The sequence below is a fragment of the Lissotriton vulgaris genome, chromosome 2_1 (genome assembly GCF_964263255.1).
Source record: "Lissotriton vulgaris chromosome 2_1, aLisVul1.2, whole genome shotgun sequence".
Taxonomy (NCBI): domain Eukaryota; kingdom Metazoa; phylum Chordata; class Amphibia; order Caudata; family Salamandridae; genus Lissotriton; species Lissotriton vulgaris.
In genome coordinates, this window is record NC_141687.1 from 1,301,563,056 (window position 1) to 1,301,572,964 (window position 9,909).

The following is a 9,909-nucleotide window of genomic DNA, read 5'->3' on the forward strand; positions in this document are numbered from 1 at the left end:
TTCAGGACTATAAACATGTAATCTATGTACCATCCCATCAATAAGTGGGGAAAGCGTCATCTTTTTGTGATATCAGAGGCTCAACGCCAGATTGTGGGCTGCAGGAGAAGGTTATTAGAGCAGTATTCATATTTCTATTTTTTCTTCTTTGTTATCGTCTGTATATCTCACAAGTGCATTTATTTAATATGGTGGTAGAGTGGCTAATGCTTATTTGGCGAAACAGATGGCTCAGGGATCATGAGACAGGCATATGCTGCTAAATGTGTTATCGAGTACTTGCTTTGTCTCTTTCAGGCAATAATAATGTGATTTGCTTCAGGCCACGGACAATGATGAGGAAGAGAAAATCCCCCGTAGCCGAGTATTTTCGCTGCAAATATATGAAGTAGTTGCTGATTTTGTCTATTTGCCAGCTGAATGGTTTTAATAGGGTAATAGCCTTGATGTTTCTTATTTAATAGAGTATTTGTGGCACAAATGCACTCCAACTTGCTAATGGGTTATGTTTGCATTAATGGAATGACTCACTGTGTGAGGCACCAGGGGAAAACATTTCCATCTGTGTTTGCCAGAGAAATACAAAATGCATTTTCCCTTTGAGAACATCTGTCAAACTCATTATTAAACTAAAGCCTGCTGCTTAGAAGGGTTGTTTTGCATCCTACTAAAAGGAATTCAGAACATTACATGGTAATGTTCAGAAAGGGAACTTTTTAGCTGTAGTTCGCCTTTAAAAGTACGCGAAACCATTTCAGATAAAGAACGTAGGTATTGAGGAAGGTGGTCATGGCCTGTATAGTAGGCCCAACCGCATTACAGCATGCCTGAGCGATGCGGTGCGCAGTATTACCCTGCGATTTTTGAAGCCATTCAAGTGCAAACAAGGTTTCTGGGTTGTCATTCATCCCCCCACCATCCCAACCCACCCCCACTAGTTATGCATAGAATGCGCAATAGGGCGGGGCCAGCACAGACAGACGTAGGATTGAAAGCAAAACCGATCAACTAAATGTGCATAGAGTGTATTTGTGTGAAATCCGAAAACCAAATGAAAGCAAGCACAAGCATTGAATAAGCCGACCATCATGTGATATTCCTCTGCGTAATATGTGTAATTTAAGCAAAATCACACATTTTGCATAGACGGTTGTCAGTGTCGAGAAATTAGTAGTTGACGCTGTTCATCGAGTACCAGTTCCATGCAAGACACCGCTGTATTGCTTTCTCAGTGAAAATGTGCACTAGACTTGCATTTTAAGCACTACGGATTACATAATTGAAATGAAATACTTCATAGTTTTCCGCTGAGCAGTCAGGGCCAGATGTACGACCCTTTTTGGCAGTCGCAAACGGGATACTCTCCCGTTTGCGACCTCAAAAAAGGTTAATGGCATGTATAAAAGCTATTTTGCGACTCACTGACTCGCAAAATAGCACTTAGACTCCCGCTATCAGGAAGGGGTGTCCCTTCCTAATAGCATGTCATCATGCAATGCACAATTGTTTTGCGACCTCATTTGGGGCCGCAAAACACTCGCAGTTTACCACCTACTTCAAGAAGGTGGTAAACCACTCGCAAATGGGAAGAGGTCCCCATGGGACCCCTTTCCCTTTGTGAGCATGTGAGAAAACATATTTAAGAGCAGGCCGTGGTCCCACGAACCACTGCCTGCCCTTAAAAAAAATGAGAATGAAAAGTTTTAATTTTCTTTTTTAAATGCACTCCGTTTTCCTTTAAGGAAAGTGGACTGCATTTGAAAAAAAAGGCTGCTTTATTTAAAAGCAGTCCTAGACATGGTGGTCTGCTGACCCCAGCAGGCACCATCCCTTGGAGTGCTAGCCTTTCCTAATGGGGTCGCAAATTGCGACAGTCTCATTAATATTCACGAGGCATGCACTGTGCGACCCCATTAAGAATCGCTAACAGTGTCTGAGACACTGTTATACATCCCGATTTGTGAGTCGCAAATTGCGAGTCGCAAATTGGTGAGTGGTAGATCTAGCCCTTAGTTGCCTGAAAAAGAGTAAATCTGGGCCTATGTGACTTTTGATGGACGCTGAAAGTTACTGAGGAATTAATTGCGTAGAACTCGTTTGTAACATGTTTACTATTTACAAATGGTTTCTGACATCCTCTCCCCTCACTTGTCCTTGAGAAGATTAGCTCACAAATGAGCATCAGTGCCATTTGCGGCTGGGTCCCTGTTTTAGCCAAGCCTCGAGGAATGTATTATATTTCTTTTAAGCTTTGACATTTATAGAGGTCAAAACTAGCCTCAGGAAGCAGCTGAGCTCTGCTCATAGCATCAACTGCAGTGCAAGATGACAAGGCCATTGCGAATCTCTGACAAATATAACAGGAAAGGGTTATGGTCAGGGAACCAACCACCTCTCTCCCTGTCTTGTGCACCACCACCATCATTAAACAATTAAAGCCCCCCCCGGCTGTATTTATTAAAACATGAAAACAAATAAAAATTTGGAAATAAACAATATTTACACAATCATTAGTATGCAAAAATGTGACATTGGATTACAAGCAATGTAGACAGGTATCAAAGGGCTAACCTTAACAAATGTCTAATACAGCATGTTTCCTAACCAAATCTAACATCCTGCGTATGAATTTTTTGCATATCCTAACTTTTTGGTTCTACGGCTATGTCGCTAACCGGTGTCAAATCCTTATTAACCAGCTACGCCCTCACGTATGAGTGTGCATGCGCAGAGGAACCATTTACCGGGAGGGTACTTCCCCCCTCCCAGTTACCCCAGTACGCTCCATGAACTCCATTAACCAAAAAGGGGGCCCTTTCACTCTGCGTCGTTTAATGACGTTATAGTGCACGTGCGGGGTGGCTAACCAGTGCAAAGAAAGCGTGACTCCCCCCTCCCCCGCACCCATCCATCCAAGCGGATATACCGCCCCTGGAGTTCTAGGAGAGACCACTGGCCCCTGCCCCGGGCGACCCCATTCAAGAATTGTGACGCCCCCTAAGGACCTTAAATTGACTGCTCACCGATCATGACCTTACCGCCACAGGCCAGCATAGTTGACCGACTATCTATCCCCCCCTATCCTCCTACTCTGAAAGGTCATACCTACTTAGAAAAACCTCCCAGCCATGCCAAAATATTCTCCATCAACCGTTCGTTGCCTGCCCTAGTCAGGTGGACCCCATCTTGAAGAAGACATGTTCCCCCCAGATGCACCCATGTGGAATATTCTGCATTTGAGGTGACCGAAATAATTTCTCTATCTTGTTGTTGGTCCTCTTTACCAAGTGATTCAACGTCCTGACAGAGTCCCCCCCCCCCCTCCATTGCAGTCTAGGAATCATCTGAGACCACACTATGGTGCAGCCTGGGCGTATTTTTGCTAACCAGCTCACTACTGAGATTATCTCTTCCATCAGGACCCTCCTGCCCAGTTTTACTATATCGTTGCCACCCACATGTAAGATGACCACTGAGGGCGGTGGGATGTGCCTATCGAGCAATTCTGTAGAGAACCCCTAAAGTGACTGAGGCAAAGACCCCCCCACCATAAAAGGAAACCTTGAAACCTCCCTGTTCCGCCCTCTGTCTATAGTCGCCTGAAAAGAAAACAGATTTAGCGCGCTTCACATATGAGTGACCAACCACCCATACCACTTGTGTCTACTTCCTATGTTCCTGGGTGCGCTGTGATGAGGATACTTGCTGTTGATAATCGGTAATAGTTTCCGCCCAGCGTGACAGGCTCGAGAAACTGAACTACAGGCAAACAACACGACAGGCTTCAGCCTAATTTACTGTGTTACCTCACAACATGTGCAGCCGCGCATAACGCTTATAACAGTTGGAAGACCATCTCCCAATCCTTTTTACACTGTTCACATGCAACCCTCTAGCCGTTGCTTCAGTGGCTGCCCCTATTCTGAATGAATGTGTCCCAAAATCCTTTGTATTTAAACCCGCCTTGTCAATTGTCATTGCCAACACTCTTTGAAATTGAAACCTGGTCAATGGGGTGCCTTCTGCATGCATTAACAATGCTCCTTCTGTTGTACCTGCTCGTTGCTTGATAAAGGACTCTACAGGGAACACTGGGCGGCAAGGATTAGTCCGTGCACGGTGGAGTACCAGACTATCCCCCCGGGCCTCCTGATCAGTTTTTGATTTACATATGGTAATCAACAGCGTATCGTCCAGTATCTTTGTGTGTTCCCGCCGGACATCCCCTTGTGTGTCCTGCTTGCTTCTAGCCACCAGTTCGCCCACCCGTAATGCCCCATAAAAGGCCAATGAGAAGGCGGCACTGATTAAGAGTACCTCTCCTGATGAACTACATGTTTCAGACAAAGCATTCAATAATAATGCCAGCCGTTCCAACCCTATCGGTTGTCTGGAATCAGTGGCAGTTGCTTGGAGGCGCCGCCACCCCCTCAGTGCATTCCGCACTATGAAACTATTTGTGGGATCTTTGGCCCTTTTAAGCTGCCTAAAGAAAGAAACGGCCGCCCTGTGCCTGCTAGCTGTCGCTGCTGAGCGCCCCTCTTTATGTAATGCATCCATGTACTGGGTGAAATTCCCCTCCTGATCCCACTTCTCTGCCCAGCCCTGTCCCAGAAAGGAGCAATAAGACAAAAACGCCCCTTCGTAAGTCGTTCTGGTCATGGGCGCTAGGCTAGCTGCCACGAGGTTCTGTAGTTGGGGGCACCAATTTACCAGAGTGTTGTTGGGAAGTGTGCCGGTGTTGCCTCTGCGGATGGTAGATGCTCCCTGAATACCTGCATCTTAAAGCGAGAGAGTGCATCAGCTGCGTTATTCAAAACCCTGGGACATGTTTGGCCTTAAAGTGTACATTCAGTTTCATGCAAATCAACACAATTTCCTTAAGGAGGCGGAGTATAAACTTACACTGCGACGCCTGCTGATTGATACATTCGACTACGGTCATGTTATCTGACCAGAAGATCACAGATTGGTTACACAACTGGTCAGGCCAAACTGTTAATGCATGCAACCCATATTGGAAATAGCTCCAAGAAGCCGATGTTAGCTGTCAAGCCGCTTTCCTCCCACCAAACCGGCCACCGTTGGGCCACCCACTTGTTTCCAAGTATGGCGCCAAACCTCACACTGCCCGCGGCGTCAGTCCATAGGCCTAACTCAGCAGACGTCGTGGGGGTACCGCACCACACTACTCTGCCGTTGAAATCCTCCAGGAATGCCATCCAAATACGCATGTCCTGGCGAACCTCGGCCGACAATCTAGTGCGATGGTTTTTCTCCCCCAGGCCCGTCATGGCCTGCGAGATTGAGCGGGAGAAGGGGCGTGCCATGGGTATTATTCTAAGTGCAAAATTTAGCTGCCCCACAGTCTGCTGTAGCTGCTGGAGCGTCACTTTTTCTTTAACCAAACATTACTGTAGAGCTGCTCTAAATTTCATGATTTTTTCTTTGGGTAACCTGAAACAACCCTCCACTGAGTCCAATTCTATGCCTAGAAATTCCAAGGAGGTTGCCACCGTTTTTCCAGGTGCCAGCGGGACCCCAAAAGCCCACATGAGCATGCAAAATTCCTGCTATGCCCACGCACACTCCTGTGAGCCCGCTGAGCCCAGAAAGAGAAAGTCATCCAGGTAATGATTGACATGGTGGTGTCCTGTTGTTTGCCTAAAAGCCCCTTCCAGAAAGGAACTACATTTCTCAAAGTAGGCGCATGAGACAGAGCAACCCATGGGCATACACATATCCATATAGAATTTCCCCTGAAATGAAAAACCTAGCAGATGCTGATATAGGGGATGTACCGACAGTAGCCGAAAAGCAGATTTAATGTCTGACTTGGCCAGCAAGGCCCCAGGTTCAAGAATCCTCAACATAGCCACTGCTTGGTCAAAAGACGCATACTTAACACTACAAATGTCTTCATTTATAGCGTCGTTTAAGGATGCGCCCCTAGGTGCTGAGAGGTTATGAATGAGCCTGTACTCGCCCTTCTCCTTCTTTGGGACCACTCTGAGGCGCAAGTGAACAAAATTAGGTACAGGGATGTCAGTAAAAGGACCCACTATCCTACCCAGGCGCAGCTCTTTAGCAATTTTTGTCACCACTACAACTGGGTTGTGCCTAACTGACAGTTGATTCCTACATTCTGGTGACCCGGTATATCCCACCGCTGGGATCCTAAAGCCCTGCGCGAAACATTCCTGCTTCATCCTTACAAAGGCATCCATACTTGTCACTGAAAGTTGTAATTCTACTCTGGTAACATGCCATCTCTGCCTGCAAATTAGGGAAATGCCATAAACACAGAAAAGGCTCTGATCCAGTTGATCAATGTCTCCTCCACCCTGAATCTTGCCATTTGCCCTCACCATTCGCTAGGCAACATCCAGTCCGTCTGCGTCCTAGTATACTCCATTTCCCTGTTATCAACCAGCAAGGAAAAGATATTGAGATATTTGCCAGCCCAGATCAAATCCAACACTCCTTGTGTAACATGCTGGGCCAGATTTTCCCTCCTGGAGGGTATTGTACCTTCCCCTAGTACTGGCAATGCCACCTCCTTACCACTTTCAGCGACTTGTGTTGGTTCAACAATCTTGTCTTTTTTCAGCGTCGCTGCCTGAACATGTTGCTTGAGGAGAAATAGGCGCGCTTGGCACCCACCCCGCGCAATCATGATCTTTGCTACCATTTTTTGGGCCTCCGCGGAGGGATCTTCCTCTGCCTCCTTGGCGCCCACCCAAGAAGGTAACATCCCACCAATCCCCAACCAAGGGAGTACTGCTGCTATCTGCGCTGCCAGCTCTGGGGGCACCTGACCAACCCCAGTAAGTGCTGGGACTGAGATGGGGATCTCATGTCGGGTACCGGGGAAGGAGCCGGGTTCAACACAGGTACCAATGGAATTACTGCTGGAACCACCTGGGGTGCTATGCTTGGAGCCGGTGTCACCTGTAAACTTGTTGGGGTTGGGGGAGTAGGTATAGGCACCACCAGTGGTGTAAGCACTCCCTCCGGGACCATCTCAGGTGACCCACCTACTATTTGTGGCTTGGGGACCCGACCGCTACCCCTCTTGGCCCTGACCCAATTAGGCAAAGCATCCAATTCCCCCCTGGGCTGCGGGGGCACTATTACTCACTTAGGTCTCCCAGATGGCCCCGCCTGATCCTCCAACCTCTGTCTGAGCTCTGCCACATTCTTACCCAACTGGTCTACTTTCCCCAATCTCCTCTCCATAGCTGTCATCTTGCACATCATTCCCTGCAGCATAAGCTCCATGCGGGAATGCTTAGCGCCATGCCCACTAGCCATACCCTTTTCTTTGCGACAGGTAAACAACCTACACTTATACCAAACCTATGAGCATGATGTGCTCCTGTACCAACCCGGATCTGCCTGGTTTTTATGGTTTTTACCTGTATCAAGTTGGAGGCACACAGGCCGGCCGTAAGCACCACGCAACTTTGGCCACGACACACTAGCTAGCCTGGGTGTTTGGGCGAACACACTCTAGCCCGGCGGCCCGACAGAAGCACTGAAATGCAGGCCTGCCTATGTCCTCGGACAGCGTAGCCCGCAGCACCACTCTCCGTATGCTCTCAGCCCGCAGTGCTCCTCAATGATGGCCTGCGATGAAAAGAAAGTTAGCCCACAATACTGTCAGTCCTGAAAGAAAATTGCCACCTTGCAGCTGAATCGCAACCACTGTTCCTTTGAGTAACAATGCAACAATGCTAGAGTAAAAAACAACTTCACGAAATAATCACTGCCCCCAATACCAGATCTGGCGTGTTAGCGTGACTTCCATGAAATGCAGGCCTTATTATGCAAAATTCAACATTAGACTTTCACCAAGTCGCTGTGTGGTCCGTACAGTCCCATGCGGTCTCCCATCCACCTACTAACCAGGCCTGACCCTGCTTCGCATGTACAAAAAACAGCTCCTCTTTATGAAAATGCCAGCAGTCACTTTTATCGTGCTTATTAAAGCCTCTCTCTCCTTTGTTAACCTTACAATGGCATCAATGCCCCTTCTACAAAAGCACACAGTGCTAACAGTTGAGCACGTCTTTGCTCCGGTAAACAGGGCTGTCTTCAATCGCCCGCTAATACCCCACAGAGATGCCCCCATGCATCGCGCTCGCGATAAATACCCCCTCTGAGGATCGAACTCAGGACCTTCAGATTATCAGACTAATGCACTGCCTACTGTGCTAAGCAGGCTGCTTCGCCTTACAGTTGTGGCTTGATACACAGGGATGCCCCGAGTGCACGGAAAAAAGGAGCCCCTCTCCTGGCGCTTGCCGAAGCGTGCAGCGCCCTCTGCCTCACTCCCCCCCTCTGTGCCCTTGTAATCCGACGATACCGGCTGACTCGGACCAATGCCTCCACGCTGTATGACGACCCCCGTAGGTGCGGTGTCCCGGACGTCCAGGACGGCTGGCAGAGTTCCCGCCTGAAAGTGCAGATGATGCCTGCAATATAAAAACAAAAGATTATTCTGCCCCTTGGAGGGCACTGTGGAAGCCTAGAGAGCGCGGGGACAAGAGGGCGTCTCACGCGCTCTCCCGGCCTTTTAAACCCCTATGGGGGCAGACCAGTTCCCACAGGTCGGCCCCCCTGGCTCCTCCCATTTGACCCAGAAGCAATTAGATCACTTCCGGGTCAATGTGAGAGCCGGCACCAATCGGTGGTGAGTCGCGCCCGCCGCGTCATCCAGATGCGGCGGAGGGGCACGCCCCACCACCGAGGGTGCAGGGGAAGAGGAGGTCGGGTGCTCCGCCATACGCGCTGGACGGCAGAGTGCCCCCCCCTTTCCTTTTGCATTGTTACAACTGCCACAAATATAATTCAAACTAGTTTTACATTCTGAACTCTACAAAAACAGCAGATGAATGGGCTTTACACTCTTTAACAGGGAGAAACCTGTTTGCACAGATTTTCAGGAAGAACTGTAGAGATCTGTTTTTCTTTGTGTACATTATATATTTTATGTTTAGTACTTATTTGAGGGAATTAATTAACTTTGTCTTTCTAAATGTAAAAAAACTACCTGAAGATTGATTTATTAAGGCTCTCTGGTCAGACAGAGCTAATTTACCACATGGATTTCCACACAGCCCAATCATGAATGGCTTGGTGTTTTCACACACTCGGTTTTGGAAAACGACCTATACAACGCAGTCGTTACACCACGGTATGGTTACATCACGGGCATTACTACGACTTGCGCTGGTTGGCGCTCTAAGCTAAGGAATAGTATGATTTACTATTCCAACACCTTCCCTACTGTTACGTAGGCTGGAGTTGGAATAGTAAATAATACTATTCCTAAGTCCAGTGCCCTCCAGCGCAAGGTGTTGTAATGACTTGCGTTGTAACGAAGGTGATGTAAAATCCCGCGTTGTGAATGTATGCGGTGTAACGTCATACATTCTCGGTTTTCCTAGGTGCCAGTCCCAATTTTACCAGCCAGAAAAAAAGGGGTACAATCACTTCAGGCTTTGGCTGCAACATTTGGCCGTGAGGTCATCTCCTCCAGCCCCACCCAACTTCCTGCCAGGATCAGTGTGCCAAGACTAGGATGTTTGTAAAACACCAAGAAGTAGTCATTGAATATTGTGAATATGAATGTGAGTAAAAGTTACATGCTGGAGCATTTGGATTCTCAATACTCTCATTGTCCGTGAGTTATAGGATTTCCATAAACAATTTGGCTGCATTCTAGACTTTATACGTTCTATTCTGATATTGCACATTGGTAGTGTCTATTTGAGAGTGCAAAGTGCACTTAACATTCTCTGTTCCAATCACAATATGAGACAATAAGGCCGATCTACAAGACAGATCTTTCAACAAAAAGGTATCATCTTCATTTGAGCAATTTAGTTTAACAGATGGCATTTA

At 47.6% G+C, this 9,909-nt stretch overlaps 1 non-coding gene across 1 annotated transcript; it reads right to left on the minus strand.

Annotated features, from left to right (window-relative positions):
* Positions 1 to 8,153: 8,153 nt before the first annotated feature.
* Positions 8,154 to 8,226, minus strand: TRNAI-GAU (transfer RNA isoleucine (anticodon GAU)). Its single transcript has one exon. It is a non-coding gene; the product is annotated as a tRNA-Ile (tRNA).
* Between the last annotated feature and the right edge of the window lie 1,683 nt (positions 8,227 to 9,909).